Source organism: Petaurus breviceps, unplaced genomic scaffold, assembly GCF_028583685.1.
Source record: "Petaurus breviceps papuanus isolate PSGF00001 unplaced genomic scaffold, PetGlider_PUasm1.0 151, whole genome shotgun sequence".
NCBI classification, from domain to species: domain Eukaryota; kingdom Metazoa; phylum Chordata; class Mammalia; order Diprotodontia; family Petauridae; genus Petaurus; species Petaurus breviceps.
The window spans coordinates 23091117-23110754 of record NW_027185712.1 but is presented as its reverse complement, the minus strand read 5'-3'; positions in this window follow the sequence as shown (position 1 = coordinate 23110754).

Sequence of the window (19638 nt, the reverse complement as noted above, 5' to 3'; positions counted from 1 at the left end):
CTTTCTTTCTTTCTTTCTTTCTTTCTTTCTTTCTTTCTTTCTTTCTTCTTGTCTAGCTGTTCCATGAACTTTGTCCATCCTCTGTTTATATTTCCATGTACAAAAAAATACAGTGTGTATGTAAACATAACTTCTCCAAGCTTCTGGGTCCTCTGGATGATCAATCATTCCAGGAAGGGAGGGAGGGCTATGCCCTCTTTCCAGTATAAAAGGTAGAATAATGAGGTAAATTAGGATAATAATAGTTTACATAGATTGTTTTAGGCTTTTATAATTGTGTCATTGTTCCAGTAGGAGCCCTGAAATAATTTCAAACTAATAACTATAGCCATCTTAATGTACTGACATATGATTTCTACCCACCTGAGTTAGGCTTGAATAATCTACCTGTAATCAAAGGTTCCACTGAACACTTGATGCCAAACCTTGGGGCAACCATGTCCTTTGTATTCTAGGACATGACTCATCATGATGTGCTCTCACTTATAACTATTTTACATTTATTGGCCACCGATAATGTGTTAAATGTTGAGTCAGCACTGTTTCTCAGGAACAGACATCACTCAATGTGATAGCTTATTTTCATGAGGCAAAAGTAAGAAAATATAACTGGGGAAAACCAGGTCTATTTTAAATTCCAGGTTGTCTCATGATTATAAGACTCTTCCCTTTTCAAAAATAAAGGAATTGAATTATTCAGGCATTTTATAAGAGCATGAACCTTGGAGTTGGATTTCTGTGTATGTGTATTTGTGCACCTGATTTTCAGAAGACACCTCTTTGCTGATTTTATTTTTTCATCTTTGACTATACTTGTTTTCACATACAACTCCTAAATTCATGTGAACTATTTTTTTGTATTTATTTAGTATTTAAATTTTCCCCAAGAAGTCCTATTTTGAAACTAAAATCTTAGGTCAAATTAATCTTTGTGCATCTTGTTAAAGCTTGATGTTCCCTCCTTATGACTCTACAATGTGTCCTGTGGTGCCAAAGAGTAGAGAAAAGCCTTCCTCTATGCCTTTCTCTAATTCTTAGCTTATATTGGACATAAACCCTTGCCTTTCATTTACTTCCTATTTCATGCATTAAAAGCACTTGGTATAAAGTAATCAGCTAGAATTGACTGATTTTATTTCTGTTATGTTTCCATTATGGAACTCCTTATCAGCAGGAATTAAATAGCTTTCTACATTGATTTTTTTCCTTATAATTTAAAAAATCCTTTTTGGGTTATCTTTAGGTCTTTTCTTTTTAGTTGGAAAAATTCCTCAAACTTTTTATTTTCCTGCTACTAGCCTATTGGACACTGCACATAGAAATGAATGAAATAAACCCCATTTAAAGCTGTGTTGGATGAGTATATCCTCTTTAAAAGGTACTATTCTTTATTCAGTACATCATTAAAGGTATTGTACTTAATATTTTAAAGATGAAAGAAAACTTGGAGATCATTTATTCCCCCCCCCCCCTCTAATCTTTGTGAAGGATCAAACCAATTCCCAAGAGTTTTGAAGACTTTCTCAAGGTTCCATAGCTGGAATCAGAAGTCAGATTTTCAGACTCCTCATCTAGCACCACTCCAGGACAACACATTCAGTCACACCAACGAAGATTCTGAGGGTCAAATCAAACTAAAGCCAATCCATATCAGCAAACCCAGGATGCTTACTGGGTCAAGTGAAGACAAATCAAAAAAGATCTTTGGAGGATAATCATCTATGACACACTAAAACATTCTTAAGATGAAGGATTAAGTTAAAAGTTATGGTAGGTATTATATGAATGACAAAGTTAACTAAAAAAAAAGGAAAAAGCAAAATAATGCAGTAGGAACTTAGACTGTGTCCTAGAGAATAGCCCTTATTCACAAACTGTATACTTCATAGCATTTGTCCTGATTGATGTCATCTTCCATAAGAACATATCAGTGGAGAGGTTTCCAGAATCTACAGCACACAAATTTAATAATTATTTCAATAGTTTAGTCACATTTAAAAATAGTTGTAGACATCTTTTTAAGTACAAATATAGAAAGGTATATGTGATTTATTGAAATGTTATTTGCTAATTAGTTCTGTCTCCTTGTTTTGCTTCTTCCTAGACAAATGCCTCCCAATGGTGGCTCCTGAACTCACTTGACAACAGGTTTAATGCCAGGGGCAGAGTATCTTTCCCTCTTGCATTTCATGAGGGTAGAAGCATACTTTTCTCCTATATGTAATATTAACTATGAATCAGGAAGGGTATTTTTAAAATGTATATTTTTAAAAATTGAATTTTCAAAATTTAAATTGCTGAAATTTAAAAGGAAATGGAATCTGTCCCAGTGTCTGAAATGGAGCTAAGTCCCAAGTTATGACAGTTCTACTTTTCCTACACCAGTCATCATCATGCTGCAAAGGAAGAGTTTAACAAAAGTCACTTTTGAAGAGGTGAGCCAAATCTTTGTTCCAGAAGTCACACTAAGATGTTGCCTGAACAAAGACATTGTTTCCTGTAGGGCGTTATTCATTCATTCAATGCAAGGATCTTCACCTGGGGTCTAAGAACTTGTTGGTTTTTTTTTTTTTAAGCAAACAAAAATATTGATAATTATTTCAATAGATTTGGTTTTCTTTGTAATCCTATGTACTTAATTTCATGCATTTAAGAACATTATTATGAGTAAAGGTCCATAAGTTACACCAGACTCAAAAAGGGGCCCATGACACACAAAAGGTTAAGAACCTCTGGTTTAATAAATAGGTGCCATGCTAGCTCCTTCTCTCCCTAATGCCTAGTATCTCAAAAGGAGGAATTGAGCTTGTGCAGTTTTGAACATTAATAATATAAATTAATCCTTTGATGTTATTTTTATTATTTGCTAATTCTAAAGTAGAAAATATTTTATGGAATGATATGAGTGAGCTATTAGGTTTTATAGTGTGAACTAATGAGCAAAGCCAAACCAACCCTGAAGACATTTTTTTTCAGAGCTCAAGACTTATAAGTGGGTTTAAAACATTTTAAAGATAAAATTTTACTTTATGAAAATCATAAGCTATGTTACTACAAACCCTATGCAACGCTACTGCATATAAAAAATCTATCACCTTGCCTCAAGGTAAGAAAATAAAGTTTACTGCTATTGAATCATACTAAAATATTCATCTGTCAGTACTTTGTCAACCATGGTTTTGATGGCATTTAAATTGAATTTAATATAAATTTAAAGGCATCTCCATTTGATGTAATGAATAATGCTGGGCTATCATCAACTCTACTTTTAATACCTTAAAGGCAGGAAGTTTCTTCTACCTTAATGCATTTATATTGGTGGGTAATATATTCACCATAATTTTTTTTAACACTTTTTTCTTTTAAACCCTTAAACAACATTAGAGATCAAGACTATATTCCATCTTTAATTTTGTGCACTCAAGTAGACATTTTTAAGGTTCTGTAAGTATTGGTTAACCCATTCTATTCTTTACGCATTTTTTTTTCCTATCCTATTAAGGACAGGAATGCTACATGGTTTAATCACTCTTTCTGAAAGTATTTACTTTTGTTACAGTCATGTAATTTCCTCACATGTCCAGACATTTTAAAAATAGAATAATATACATTATTCTTGAATATCATGACAACTCTGTATACATCTGTTCTTGGATGTTACTTCCATCTTTTGCTTGCCTATTCCAAAGATAACTGGTAACACAGACCAATAATTGCAGAGGTGTGGTCCTGTGGACAATGGTGTGTGTAAAGTAACATACATATACCCATACACAAACAGAAAGAGGCATCCCTTGATTTCTTGCTCTTCCCCTACAAAAGGGACCTGTGCACCAAAAAACCACTGACTACCCCTCCCCCCTAAAAATCAACAAAATATGTGAGGAGATTTGAATTTAGCCTGTGATTACTTATTCATGATATATTTCTTTTTGAGTGCACTATTTGAGTGATAATCATCTGATCCTTAAGTAAACAATGTAATATACAAACATATGGTTTAAAAAATATACACACATACTTCGTATATAGACTTTGCTTGATGGATACTTAGGTGAACTTGTGAGCTTATCAATATGGATATTCTTGCCAATGATGCAGATGGAAATCCATTCATGTCTCATGAAAAAAATGGGATGGAGCCTATCTATGTGTATGCATGCACAACACACATTATTTATTTTAAAATAAATTTATACATATATATAGCTTTTTGGAGGGGTGATGGCAGGGCAGTTGGAGTTAAGTGACTTGCCCAAGGTCACATGGCTAGTAATGTCTGAAGTGAACTCAGGTCCTTCTGACTCCAGGGCCAGTGCGCTATTCACTGTGCCACCTAGCTGCCCCTCCTTTTCTTGATGTCTTATTTTTACACTAACTAAAATTTCCCCTTTATCTTTACACCCTCCCACAGATCTTTCCCTTATAATATTTATTTTTTCAAAAAGAAATAGATGAAGGAAAAAATCGGCAGAACCAACCAATGCATCCCCAAAATAAAACAACAAAACCCCCTGACAATATATGAAGTGTTCCAAACCCATATAAAGGAATGGATTCAGGTGTGGCCAAGCTTATTGTTTGTAACTTTGCAACATTCATTTTCTATTATTTTGTGGTGGTTGTTATTTTCATTTCCATGGTTGAAGTCATTGCGTATGCTGTTTTTCTTATTCTGCTCACTTCACTTTGCATCTGTAAGTCTTTCTATGCTTCCCTGTATTCATCATGATTATTGTGTTTTTTTTTAATTCATAGGACAGCAGTATTCCACTACATTTATGTACCAAAAATTTCTTTAACCATTTGCCAAACAATAGGTATCTACTTTTTTCCTAGTTCTTTTCTGCCATAAAATGTTTTGTTGTACATCTTTTCATGTTTGCGGGCTGTCCATGTCCTTCTGCTGATTATACATATGGGATCTACTAAACTTTCTAGATCTTTTGATTTTGGATACCAATGTAGCACACACAGAGGAGCTTTTCCATCTTTCTGTGATCCTCTCCCCTTTCCAGACTATCTGCCTGCAGTTTCCCATTCCTGAGAATAAGCAGTGTGTGAAGCTGTTGGCTGGAGGAGCTTCCTAGGTGCTAAGAATGAAGAACCATGAGAGGGACACAATAGAAGCCTCCCATAGTTTCATATGAATAGGTAAACTCCTTCTTCCCTCCCTTCAAGGATAGCTATATTTGGGGTGAAGGCTGGGGCTGGGCTAGCAAGGAAGACTTCCTCATATGTTGCTTGCCATAAATCACTTACTGCCATTGGGTTTGCTAAGTTAGCATTCAGGAAGCTGCCATAGGCAGCAGCTTCACACACTCCTTAGCAGGAGTGAGAATCAATACTTGTGGAGAGACTAGAAAAGTAAGAAAAGAACAGAAAGAAAGAAATGGGATGGCGCCTATCTGTGTGTATGCATGCACAACACACATATATGCACACATACATACATGTATATATGTGCATGTGTGTCAGCACATGTACACACAGTATACAGAGGCAGCTAGGTGGCTCAGTGGATAAAGCTCTGGGCCTGGAGCCAACAAGTCTTGAGTTCAAATAGAGTCTTGGACACTTACTAGCTGTGTGACTCTGGACAAGTCACTTTGTTTGCCTTAATTTCCTCATTTGTAAAATGGGGGTAATAATAACACCTACCTTGCAGGGATATTGGGAGGATCAAATGAGATAATAATTGTAAAGAACTTAGTACAGTACCTGACATATTTTAAGTATTGTGTTATGGCTAGGTTATTGTTATTATCTTTACTTATTATACTGTGAACCTTCCCAGAAAACCTCTAATGAATATTTTAAAATTATACCTGTGATAATGCTAATTTACACAAATAAAAACTACATGTCATGATATTTCCTTATTCTAAAGTGCAGAAGTAGGGGAGACGGATGGCCCATGGAAAATTTACCCTACTAAAGTATTTTACCTCAAAACCAAACCAAACCAAACCAAACCAAACCAATAAAAAAGACTCCCAACAAACAATAAAATATGAAGGGAGATATGAATGCAGTCTCTGGTTACTTATTCATGATAGATTTGTCTCTAGGATGTCAGGGTACTATTCAATAGCAAAATCCTTTTCTTCTATAGTCAGTTTTCTGTCGTTATTTGATCTAATATTGAATTCCAGCTCACAAAATGAGCAACAGATCACTCTCTAGTATTTTAAATCAAGAAGTACAAGCTACTTGATGGGACAATTATGTCAATCTAGATATAGTTCGCATTTCCTCCCAAATCTGACTTGTACAAAGACTTAGCATGGCTTAAAATTAATGTTATTTTTCATTTTATAGAGATGCATTATTTTCTTTTTGAAGAGATCTCATTTTAAGTGTATCAACTACCAGGAACAGCTTACATATGAATTGATACATTATTAGCATCCACACCAGTTTTGTGGCAGAGACAGGCTCAGAGTTGCTAACTCTTTCTCTTAAGTCTTATGTTTTACTCAGGATCTAGAGAGTAATTATGTCTTTTCTAAATTTTGAGTAACAAAACGCAATTTCCAGAGTGCTTTAGCTTTTTTTTTTTCCGAAATAATTCATTAGATGTAATAACTTCTAGTAAAATATTTAATCAAAATACAGCTCATTCATTTTCTCCAAATAAACATATCATTTGTAAGTGCAGCATTTCACCATGTGATTAGAAGCAACTCTGTGATTGCTAGGCACAATCTATCTGCCCTAAGGTTCTCACTATTGCTTTATTTAGCATGACATATTTCAACAAGAAGGCACTGCTATCCTATGAATTACAGCTCAACACACATTTTTTAAGGGCTTAGTTGTTGGTATTTTGTTTTAACAATGAATTAAACTGTACATGACTTGACATAATTTTTGAAGACAGGAATATACTATCTATGAATCAAAGGTTGACAGTTTTTCTCTTTTTTCTTTTCAGCTTAGTTTTAGGCATTTTTTTTTTAATTTTAAAGGAAATGAGCTATGGCTACTGATCAGATATGAAAATAAATGATTAGTGGTTCTAAACTGCAACTTAGATTGCATAGTTAGTTACAGAATTCCATTGAAGATAGTTTTTTTTTTTTTTTTCCCTCTCTCTCAGGACTTCTTATAATGGATTTACTCCTTTAAGGGAAAGGGTCTATCGTGCAGTTCCATAATAATGCTACTCCAGACTTGATATAGAGCTGAAGTCAAGGTCTAAATATTTGAAATTTTTGAAGGGTATCAAGAGAATCTAGTTACCAAAATAATCTCCCATTTCCTCTCACCCCCCACCCCTCCACGAAGACAGTGGACTGAATTTCTCCCTGTCAGTATCATTCATGGGTTGAGGAAGCAAAACCTAGGGAATTATCTCCAGGATGCTCAAGTTCCAGTGGGCATGTTACTTTTCCTGGGAGTGGAAAGGTAGGCTATCCTTCTTCCATTAATAAATAAATGATTATTTCAACTGATTTTTCTTTCCATAATAATGGTACATCATAGAATTTTAAAAACTTTATGACATCTTAGTAATCAATCAACTAGTCTAGTACCTTTATTTTTCAGATGAGAAAACTGAGACACAGAGAAGAAAATTGACAAGAAGGAAGCAATGGAAAAAGCTCTAGACAATATCAGAAAAATCATCCCTTGGAGGAAGGACACAATGGAAAGAGCTCTAGATGGCATCAGGAAAACACTCATTGTGGAACTACTGTGAGCAAGTCATTTAACCACTCTGAGGGGAGTTTCCTTATCTCTAAAATGGAAATAATCTGCAACATTTGGCTGACAGAGTTGTAAGGATTAAGGAAATAACATACATAAACACTTCACTAATTTAAGAGTTTGTGTAAATTTCATCTCTTGCCCACATTAACACAATCGTGATTAATTCTATAGGGGTTAACTACTCTCAATTTAACTAAGTCTAGAGTCAGGAAGACTCATTTTCATGAATTAAAATCTGACCTCAACTGTGTGACCTGGGTAAATCCCTTAACCTTGTTTATCTCAGTTTCCTCAGCTATAAAATAAATTAGAGAAGAAAATGGCAAACCACCCCAGTACCTTTGTCAAGAAACCCCCAAATGGGGTCGCAAAGGGTTGGACATGACTGAAACGACTGAACAAGCAAAGATTACAGAAATGGTTTCCATAGCAGGAACCATTTAAGTGTTCATAGATTAGTAGCATCTATCAGAGTTAACTATTTGCTCCTTAAATTCTCTGCAAATCCAGGGTGTCCTTCATACCACAATGTACCATTAGAATGGAAGTTACAAATGCATTAATATTGTAGAAAGAGATGTGCATAAGTATTTCATCACATTGTGTCCTGTCTTGCTTTAAAATTGTTTCATATACCGAAATCTATATCTCTATCTACTCTAGGAGAAACTCCTTGCAGGTAGGATCCACATCTTATATTTATCTCCATCAGCAGAAAGAAGTGACCTCCCAGTAAGTGTTCAATAGCTGTTGATAGGATTAAATTCAATATTTTTTCTTGCTTTGACTCTACACCTTCCTATAAAATTGAGTTCTTTGGTAAGGAAAAATAAGCCATTTAGCCAGAATTCTCCTCCTGAAAAATTGATGTCATAAAAAGAAGGAAAAGTCTTTATTTTTCCTCCCAGCAGCAGAAGCATGACAGATCCATTGCTTCCCCTCAGCAGATGATAGCTGAGTCTGGCAGGAGCAGACCTTCTTGGAGAAGCCAATGAGAAGAGGCAAGAGCATTGCACTGCTCTCCAGCTGGAGAAGAGACTTAATGGATTTTATTCATTAATGCCAGTCAGCTCCTGCAGCCTGATGGACGGAGTTACTGATGTGGGCTATAGTCCATTTATCTGGGAGTATCTCTCCTTGCCAGTTTTTTTTTTTTTGGTTAAGATAAAAGACCATACATTTCTAAAATATGATTGCTCTTTCTCAAATGAAAAAAAATTGATAGAAAATTACTGTGTACTAAAAATACAACTTCCTAGGAGGAGAAAAATATTTTTAAAGGAAAATATTAATTTCATGGTCAGTCCCAAAGTGTGGTTAGTATAAGTAACATCATTTTGTATTTAAGGATATAGTTACTTCCAAAAATTTGCATGTATAATAATATTTAATAATTATTAATGGTATCCATAATATAATGTTAAATAATACTTCAGGACACTTAGGACAAGATGACAATTTCAAGGAACAACCCTTAGTAAATTGAGGCATGTATGAATAATCCCCTATTAACACATCTGTTTTTTGAAAGGTTCATTTTAGATTTGGGGTTAATGTGGGAGCACATCTGTATCGACTGTATTTAGTTGCATTTTTTCATTCATGAAGATATGGTGAGGAAACTACTTCTACCAATGCAAATTGGTACTTTATCTGTAACTGACAGTCTCAGAGAGTTCCTTTAGTTGCATATTATGGATTAAGTTGTATTACATTGCAAATCCTTCCTGTGGTTAAAAACAAAAACAAATTCAGAAGTGATTTCTAGGAATTCTGAATTGATTTCTGAATTGATTGATAGGTGTGTGCGTGCGTGTGTGTGTGTGTGTGTGTGTGTGTGTGTGTGTGTGTGTATTAGGGTGAGAAAAAAAGGTAACTGTTTAGAAAGATACGAATAGAAAGAAGGAGGATTTGTTCAATGACAGAAGGACTGTTGTGGACAGGAGTGAGAAGCGGGTTATTTGGGCAGAGCAAATCAGTGTTAGAAAGGCCACAGTATGGGGCAGTAGCTGAATTGGGAAATTTTTTTCAGGCAGAAGGACTCCGAAACAAACTAATTCGCCAAAGAGAGGTTGAGCACTATCCAGGGGAAGTTGAAATAGTTAGATCGAGGTTCGGGTTGTTGTGGATGCACAAGTTTGGGCAGAGAAACAAGCAGTTATACCTGGAAACTAATAAGAAAGAAGAGTGCTCCCTGGAGCCTGGGTGAAGAAAATTATTATCTCTAGATGTTTAAAAATGTGAACAAACAATGTATTACATAAGTAGCATGCTACAGACTATATGTATTTTACAAAGCTAAATGTTCTCATCAAATAAAACTTAAAAAAGTTAATCTGACTCATTTAATGATATGCATAGTCATTATTAGGCTGGATGGTAATTAGGCATAAATAGTAAGTAGTTCATATAAATTGCAGTAATTAGTCTTACTGTTACATGGCTAAACTAGTTTTTTGGTTTTTATCTGTTCATTATGTTCATACGCCAGCACCTACAGTCAAGAATAATATTGAAAATTTTCTCTTTTTTCCATATTTTGTTTACTCACTCTTGTTACACTCATACACACATTCTTCATAAGAAACAAAAGACTTGGATATTATTTTCCGCTTCCTCACAAACTTACAGTGTCCTCTTCCTCTCCCCCTATTATCTGATGAGTCCTTGATCTCACAGTTCCTTGTGACCCAAGTGTAGGACAACTTGAGAAAGAAACTCAAACCAAGGATGTTGTGACTCTTTCTTGAGGGAGGAGGGCAGGTAGCAACAATATAGTCATAATTATGGAAAAGAAGGTGTAGCTGGGACTGGGAAGCAGGCACAGGGAGCATGGAATCTGGGTCCCTGACATCAAGTTGAATTCAAGAATAGAAATTTGAGGGATGGGATAGGAGAATGGGGTCTTCCAGGAAAAGGAAACCAAGGGAAAGGACAGAAAAGGAGGGCTTGAAAAGAGAAGTTAATATGTTGTCCTAGAGGCAATATTAAACAACTGTAGTTTAGTGACTTGGAAAGTATCATGACCAAATCTGTGCTTAGGGAAAAATCACTTTGGAAGAAATGTGGAGAATAGATCAGAGAGGGGGAAAGGACTTGAGGCAATAAGATTAATTAGGAGGTCATTGCAGGAGTCTAGGCAAAATGCGATGAGGGTCTAAAATAAGGGGAGTATGAGTAAAGAGAAGGGGTGAGATTTGGGAGATGTTGAGGAGGCAGAAATGGCAAGATATGGCAACTAACTTAATATGGGGGGGGTGAAGGAAAATAAAGACAACTCTGAGCTTTTGTGAACAAGGGAGACTTAAGAATGCTTGTCCTTTCCACTGAAATAAGGAAGTTCAATAAAGATGTAGATTTTTTTAAGGAAAACATTAATTCTATTTTAGTCATGTTGAGTTTGAGAGATTCTAGAAAATCTGGTTTGAATTTGAATCAATTGGAAGTTGGTGATGGGAGACTGGAACTCAGGAAAAGACCAGGGTTAGATATAGAAATCTGTGAGTCATCCATACAGAAATGATAATTAAACCTTTGGGAACTAATGAAGTTACCAGGAGAAAGAATGTACAGCAGGAATTCTTAGTTTGGGGTCAGTGAACTTTTTTTTTCTATTTTGATAAATTATTTCAATTAATTTTGATTTCTTTGTAATGTTATATATTTTATTATAGGGCAGGTAGGTGACTCAATGGATAGAGTGCTGGGCATGGAGACAGGAAGACTTGAGTTCAGGTGTGACCTCAGACACTAACTGTGTGACCCTAGGCAAGTCACTTAACAATTTTGTCTCAGTTTCCTTATCTGTAAAAAGAGTTGGAGAAGGAGATTGCAGACCACTACAACATCTTTGCCAAGAAAACCCCAAAAGTCACACATGACTGAACAGCAACAGCAATGGTATTTTATTGTATGAACCCAGAAAAAAAAATTGGAGAAGGATAGGTTTTACTACACTGTTAAAATGATTTCTGGCATAAAAAAGATTGTGAACCACTGTTATAGAGGGAGAGCTGTAATTACAAAACCATTGGTAACTTTGCAGAGAGCAGTTTCAATTGATTAATAATGAGTTAGTAAGAAGCCAGGATGCAAAAGATTGGGAAGTGAATAAGATGAGAAGTGGAGCCAAGGAGTACCTACTTCCTGTTGTTTAAATTTCTTTTAAATGAGTCACAGAACCTTTAATTCCAAAATCAGAGGTAAGGAATAAACACTGCAAATACCTGGGAGGGTTAACACATTGATATGAATGAATTTCACTCAAAGTGGTAGGAAATGGAAGCACTTCAGCCAGTAAAGGAGTCAAACATAGAGACAATCCTGAAAATGTAGTGGAGTTCAATGTATGTCCCCGTTCACTGTTTCAGCCTCATTTTCACACTATAACAAAGTAACTTCTAGAAGACTGACTTCTGATGCAGCATACAGTGTATCTACTGCAAAGTAAACATCGTAGACAGAAGTAAACGGCAAGCTCCTTTCCCAGATTCCTTGAGAGCTGATGGTGGGAGTTCCCAGGGGCAAAAGCCAGAGAGTATTTTTGTTTGTTTTGTTTGTTTATTTTTTTAAGGTTTCCCTAACTTGTGTTGTCAAATACATGCTTTCATAAATACAGTGCAAACAAGTATACTGAGGAGAACACAGACTCGCTCTTTCCCAATGAAAAAGGCAAACCTCTCCTGAACGCCATACTACAAAATCTCATTAGATGATGGACTTCTTAAGAGATTAGATGCCAAGTCACCATCAATATGACTATATAGGTCAATGCTGTGGACAGTAGGAGTGTATGCTGTACAATGAGCAATTTGTAGGACTAGAAACTTAATCAGTCTCACAGCAAAGGTCATCTATAAAACAGAAAAATGCAAGTCCAGTCTTATAAATGGTAGGGACAGCTGCAAACCAGCATTTAGGTAAGAGGATAATGCTAAGTGGAAGGAATGTGACAACCACAGAAAAATAAATGAAAAGAGTAATTAGAGAACAATAATTGGATTTTTCTGCAAGTTGTAGAAAACTGCTTGATCATTTCTAGATGAAAAAATACCATGCAAATGATTGCTGTGAAGATAGCATGAGAATTGTGGTATTCTGTTCGGCACTATTCATTTTTAATTCTTGGTGCATTCACTGTCCAGCTGTTTTTCTTTGGTTCTTTGCCTCTGATTCAACATCTGGAAGTACTCATTAAATGGAGAAAAGAGGGCTGGGAGATTCCCATCTAATGAAAGAAACAAACTAATTAGGAAGATGTCCAGAATGAAATGAGTCAAAGTTATGGCATTTGATGGGAGAATGGGGGGGGGGGAAGGGGAGACTACCGAATTTTGCAAATCAACACAAGGTTTGCTGATCAAAGCTCAGAGTAATTATGAGAGGTATACATACGCGAGTTCCACTTAACCTATTCAAACTACATCAATATTTTCTATTGTTGTCAATGACACAATCAAATCTTTGGTTGTCTTATGAATTGTAAAAACTTTTTTTCAGCATTTATCCTCTCTCATTATTTACACTGGAAACAATGAATAAAAGTAAACATTTTAAATATACAATATAGGAAATATAAACCTGAAATAGTGTATTCTAGAATGTTGGGAAATATCAATTAGCCTCTGAGATGATTAATGGTGATAAGACTAGGGTGCCATATCTCATCAAGGTATTTCCAGCTAGGAGACTGGGGTATTTCTTAAATTTCATCAAGAAGATTCAAATTTGTCTAATTGCTAGAGTCATTTATTTCTGACTCTCAGCACTGCACAATCTCTATTACTAAGGCAATGAAGAAGGGCTCAGGAACTTTTGTCAAGGACATAGCTGATACTGATTTTTTTTAACATAGAGTTAGTACCATTGGACAACTTTTTTGGAATAGTTACTACATATCCCTTCCAGAGACACACATAATACATGGAAGCGGGAGCACAGACACACAAGGAAACATGCCAAGGTACCCAGGCTCTGAAGAACTGTTCATCTCTGCCACAACACATTCTTCTGTATTAAAACATTGAGTTCTACAGCTATAGTTTTGTGGTCAGTTTAGGAATAGCAGTCTAGAAGCCTGGGCTGTACTTACTTTAACATAGTCTATTATGAAGTCTCAGAATAATATCCTCTCATGGCTATTGACAGTAATCACTACCTCCCTTCTCCCATAATCCACTTGACCTGACTCTCTCACTAGGGTAACATTAATCTAAAATGAAAGGGACCATAGATAGAATGATGGATGGGGGGCAACTTCAAGGACTGGGATGTCAAACTTCAAGTCTTGCCTCTAATAATACTGTCTGTGTGACCCTGGGCAAGTCAATTATCTACTTGGTTCCTTAGACAATTCTCTAAGATTTCCAATTCCAGAATAGGTAATTATGCCCACTGGTAGAGGGATTTTTCTCAATGGGAATTCTTTATAATGATAAAATCACAGTTTAAGACTTAACAAAAACAAATTAATGAATAACAATTATATCTATGTTCAAAGTAATGTTAGAAGGGAGGAATTTGGGGGGAAAGTGTGGAATTAAGAAATAGGAGAAAAAGGGGGGTGGCTAGGTGGCTCAGTGAACAGAGCACCGACCCTGGAGTCAGAGGACCTGACTTCAAATCCGGCCTCAGACACTTAACACTTACCAGTTGTGTGACCTTGGGCAAGTCACAACGCCCAATTGCCCTCCAAAAAAATTTTTTAAAGGCAAAAAAAGAGAGAAATGAATAGGAGAAACAATAGATAGGAACTTGTTGATTTTTATGAAGCATAGTCAAATGGAGAGACATAGTAATTGGTAGAAACACATATTTAAGTAGTAATAATAATAATAATAGCTAACCTTTATATAACACTTACTGTGTGCCAAATACTTCTCATTTGATCCTCACAAACAACTCTTGGAGCTGGGTGCTATTATTATCCCTAATTCACAGATAAGGAAACTGGGACAAACAGAGGTTAAGTGACTTGGTCAGGGTCACACAAGGTAGCAAGTGTCTGAGTCTGGGTTTTAATTCAGGTCTTTCTGACACCCTCTTTGGTATTCTGTCTACACTTCATTGTCACACTAAAAAGTCACAGGTATTATAAGAATAATATTCAGATTTAACTGAAATTATTAAACACGCTGTATGCAAAGAACGTTTCATAGGAATTGTTCAACTTCTTTGCTCTGATTTCTTTATGTAATGCCTTGATTATTGATTTGGTCTGCAAAGTGCCTTTATACCAGGAAGGGACAGTTTTGAGTAGTGGATGCTAGGCAAGGTGAGTGGTGGGGTGGGGGGAGAGAAAAGAAAAATCTTTTATTGAAAATGAGGAAATTGTTACTATAGTTTCTTAACTAGACTCTTTTTAGTTTTACTAAAATAAATAAAGTCTCCTGGGAGTAATTACCCTGAAAAAATGAATAAATAAACAAGTTTTTAAACTCATAAAGTGGAGGAACAGATCTGGGTCAGGGGATGACTCCATTGAGAGAGAGAGAGAGAGAGAGAGAGAGAGAGAGAGATCTGGTGAGGTTCAGCCTGAAATAACCAGTAAGTCAGTAAGTCTCTTTGCTATCTCTTAAATACAGCATAGAAACTCAATTTATTGTTAGGAGAATTTTTTTTTGCTGTTATTAGTATGATCTTTTAAACCTATCAGTAACAAATATATCCTTCACAGGCCTGTTATAACATTCATCTTGATCCCCTTAACCCTAGCCATATAAGCATATTCTCCTCCTAGAACATGAACATGCATTTGGGGACCTTTCAGTGGTATGTGAAAACACAGGGCTGGAGGTGGGTAAATTTTCAGATAACTGTTCCTGTTCAGTATCAAATGGGTTGAGACCTTCTTAACACATTTCACTTGTGATCTTTTAAAGCTGTCAGACCAGAATGATTTTCAGTCACTTTGGTCTGGAGTGGATTTAAAATCATGTCCCAAAGGTGGTAGATTAATAGATTAAAAAGGCAAAGTATTAATCTAATGCACTGTCCTGTCTCCTTACCCATAACTTATAGTATAACTGTCATAAGATTATGGCAGTTCTCCAATGAAACATCAAAGTACTTATATTTGGTTCCTCAGAAAGGCATTTCACTGACCACTGTTGTTGTTACTTAAATGTATTATGCTATGGGCTAGATGTAGAGAAGAAATAGGTGTCTAAATACAGTTACAAAAAAAAAAAAATCCCTGCCAATGTTACAAAGCAGAGGCACATTTGAACATTTGCACATTTGAGCGGACTTTAATGTGATTTCATTTGTACTGGGTAAGTCTCAATATAGTGTGGCCCACTGTTGGGGCCACATTTTTTCATTGTTTAATGCTGAGTTTCCAAGGTAAGCAGGATGGAAGTGTTAAACACATCAATTTACTCCGACATTTTGCTATTAAGGTTTGGTTGGCATAAATGAATTTTGAATCGATAGTAATCTGAAATCTCAACAGCTCAGTGGCAAATTACATAGAATTGAAATGACTACATTTTTCCTATGTTCACTTCGAGGGTGGAGTCTCAAGCTCCATTCTCCCATTTTTATGGGGTTTTTTTTTGTATTAATAGTTTCAGAAGGTAAAACTTGGGAGCTATCTTCTGTTTGAGAAAAGCTCGTCTTTACTGTTTTTCTCAGATATGAAAAAAAGAAGAGGTCAGGATGAAGGCTGAGGTTGCTAATTTAAGTATTTTAGGATTGGTAATATATATGATTGTAATCCGGGGATTCTCCCCTCTTTTTGTCTCCTTTTAGACTCCTTTGGCAATCTAATGAAGGCCATGGATCTTTTCCCAGAAGAATGTTTTTAAATACAATAAATAAAATATATAGGAATGCAAAGGGTTAAGAAGTCAATTACATTAAAATAGTTATCAATTTTTAAAAATCGATAGACCCCAGGTTAAAAAATCCTGCTTTAGACACTCCATCCTCAAACCATATTGAATTTAAAAAAAAAATCTTTAATACATTTATTCACATGAATAGACAGAATCCAGTGTGGAAATATATAAATATTTACATGTTTTGTTACAACATATAGATTCTTGGAATTTGCTTATCCCTAATATAACACATTGAAATCCCAAATCAAGATTGTGAAGACTCACTTTAGAGTATGCATACATTCCCAGTAATAAGTTTCTTTCTACTCCTGTGTCACTTCCCAGGTGCAATATAAAACTCTGATAGGAGTTTGTGCTCCACTTCAGAATGAAACAGGTTTCCTTTTCATTTCTAGTATGAATGGTTCCAGAAAGACCCGGCATTCAGATTAAGTGTGTGTCTTTAGGAAACTCAGATACTATTAGGATAGGGGTTAATTATTAAACTTTTCTTTCTTCTAGAATTTCAAAAACCAGAAAAAGATGCAAGTTATTTATTACAAAACTGGCCCTTTAAATCATGAGGCTGTTTGAAGTTTTAAGCTTAACAAGAATATTTTGGATCTAATTATATCCTAAAAAAACTTTTTGAGAAAAGAACTTTGGGGCACTCAGTTTGAAAAATGTATTATTATTATCACTATTATTTTAATTTCAGCACTAAATAAATAAGGCAGAACAAAGCTTGCTTTTTTTATATTATCTACTCTGCAGGAAATAAGATACACCTTGTCCTAAAAGCGAATATGTAGCCATCAGTGCCAGATGTAGTAAGGCTTCTCATAAAAATCAATAGGAAATAATGCTTAAGAACATTTTGATATTTTGCTTATTTCAAAGTCTGGCTAGGTGGAGCTACCAGACTACTGGATGTATGCTACATGAACTTAGTTGGTTGATCATAAAGGGAGTGAGTAGGTAGCTTAATCTCAGAGTTTGCACACATTTGTGTTAATAGCTGAAAGTCTGTAACACTTGTCATGTTGCATCTATTATAAGTACATGTTTTACTTCCCCTACTAGAACTTAAGCAAACTGAGAGTAAGTACATATCTTTTACAAACTTATATACTCTACTTTACCTGGCATAATGTCTTGAACACAGTAGTCACTTAATAACTATTTGGGGAATAGATGAATGAAATGTAAAACTATGAAAGCCAAACATACCATCACATAATAATAACTACCATTTATATAAAACTTTATAAAGTTTACATACACACACACACATATATATATGCATATATATATAATCATTTGATCCTCATAATCACTTTACGATATATGGAATGTTATCATCATTATTTTCAAATGAGGTTAAGTGAATTGCCTAGGATCACACAGTAGTAAGTGTCTGAAGCAGAATTGAAAGTCAAGTATTTCTGAGTCCAAGTCCTATGCTCTATCCACTCTGTCACCTTGTTACTTATAAGTTGCTTATGACATTTTTAAAGCAGATTATTATTCTTTATGATAGCAATGTCAATATTATACTAATTCATGAATTCACAACTTGTGCTATGCCAATTTGTATATGAATTGTGCCATTTGTAAATGACACAAAAGATCTCTAGCTTAGACTTATAAAATGGTAGACATAGAAGAGTCTCTCTATGTTTTGGTTTTTATGGTAGAGTAGATCAATATTCAGTTCAAACTACTGAGCTTCTTTGAGAATCTAAGTATGTTTCTTAACTGTTTTTTTTATCTACAGTGATCCCTTCCACATTGCAGGGGTTAGGGGTACCATGCCCCCATTATCTTTAGTACCAGAGAAGAGGTCTGAATTTTTTTTTCTTTCTCATATGGGGTGGTTACAGTACCTTATTCTAAAATTTGTGTTGAAATTATACATCTCTATACATATGGTTTATGCCTTTCTGAGTTTCTAAACCTTTTCTGTTTCATCTGCTGGTTTTTGTCTGTCATCTGTAATTTCTGCAAAACTCCTCCCAAATTCCCATTTAATTATTTATGCTAACCTGTTACATATCAAAACTTATGATGTAGAAAGTTACGATGTGGAAAGGATTACTGTATATTGTAGGCATAAAAATATTTCTTGTATACACATAGTTGTTTGCATGGTGCCTTCCCCTTTGGTTTATAAGCTACTTGAGGAAGGGGACCATATTTCCCCCTTTCTTTGTATACTTAGAATGAGATACATAAATACGAGGTAATTTAAGGAAAGAGGGAGCAATCAGGACAATCAGGGAAAGCTGCATGAAAGAAGTGACATCTAGGTTGAGCTTTGATGAAAGAAAAGTATTCTAAAAGGTGATAGCAAGAAGCATATATTAGTCATGAAGGACAGTTTCTGAAAATACAGGGCAGCTGGAGATGTAATGTCCAGTTCTGAAAAGAGCCAGTAGTACCATTTTCTGTGAACATAGAATGTGTGGGAAAGGTAGTAACATGAAATACAGCTTGAAAGTGTTTATCTGGAACTCAACTGCAAAAGCTGCAGAATGCCTATTTTATCCTAGATGTAATAGGAAACCATTAAAAGTTTTCTGTCAATGAAGGGTAGGATAACAATGTGCCATAGAAGTAGCATTTTGTGTGGAGAAGGAGATGGAAGAGAGAGTGAATAGGAAACTATTCCAGTTGGAGTAATGGAGCTGAGCTAGGGCCATGACCAAAAGGGAAGAGATGTGAGAGATGTCATTCACAGAGAATCAACAAGACTTCACAATGCGTTGCTCATGTAGCAAGAAGTAGAGAAAAGAATCAAATATAACTGAGGTTCTGAGTCTGATTTATAGAGAATTTCACTGTCATCATAAGAATTAGTAAGGTGGATCATACAGCCTGTTAGCAAAATTTGATGATTTTGGTTTTGGCAGTGTTGTCTCTGGTGGGACATCCAGGTGCTTAGCAGACAGTTTGAGATGCAGGGCTGGTGCCCAGATGATTGATATTCATCACGTTAGCTTGCTAATCATCTTCATATAGGAGATAACCCATAAGAGTACATGAGATTACCAAGGGAGAGCAGAGAGAGAGAGGATAAAGCCAAGGACAGAACCTTGGG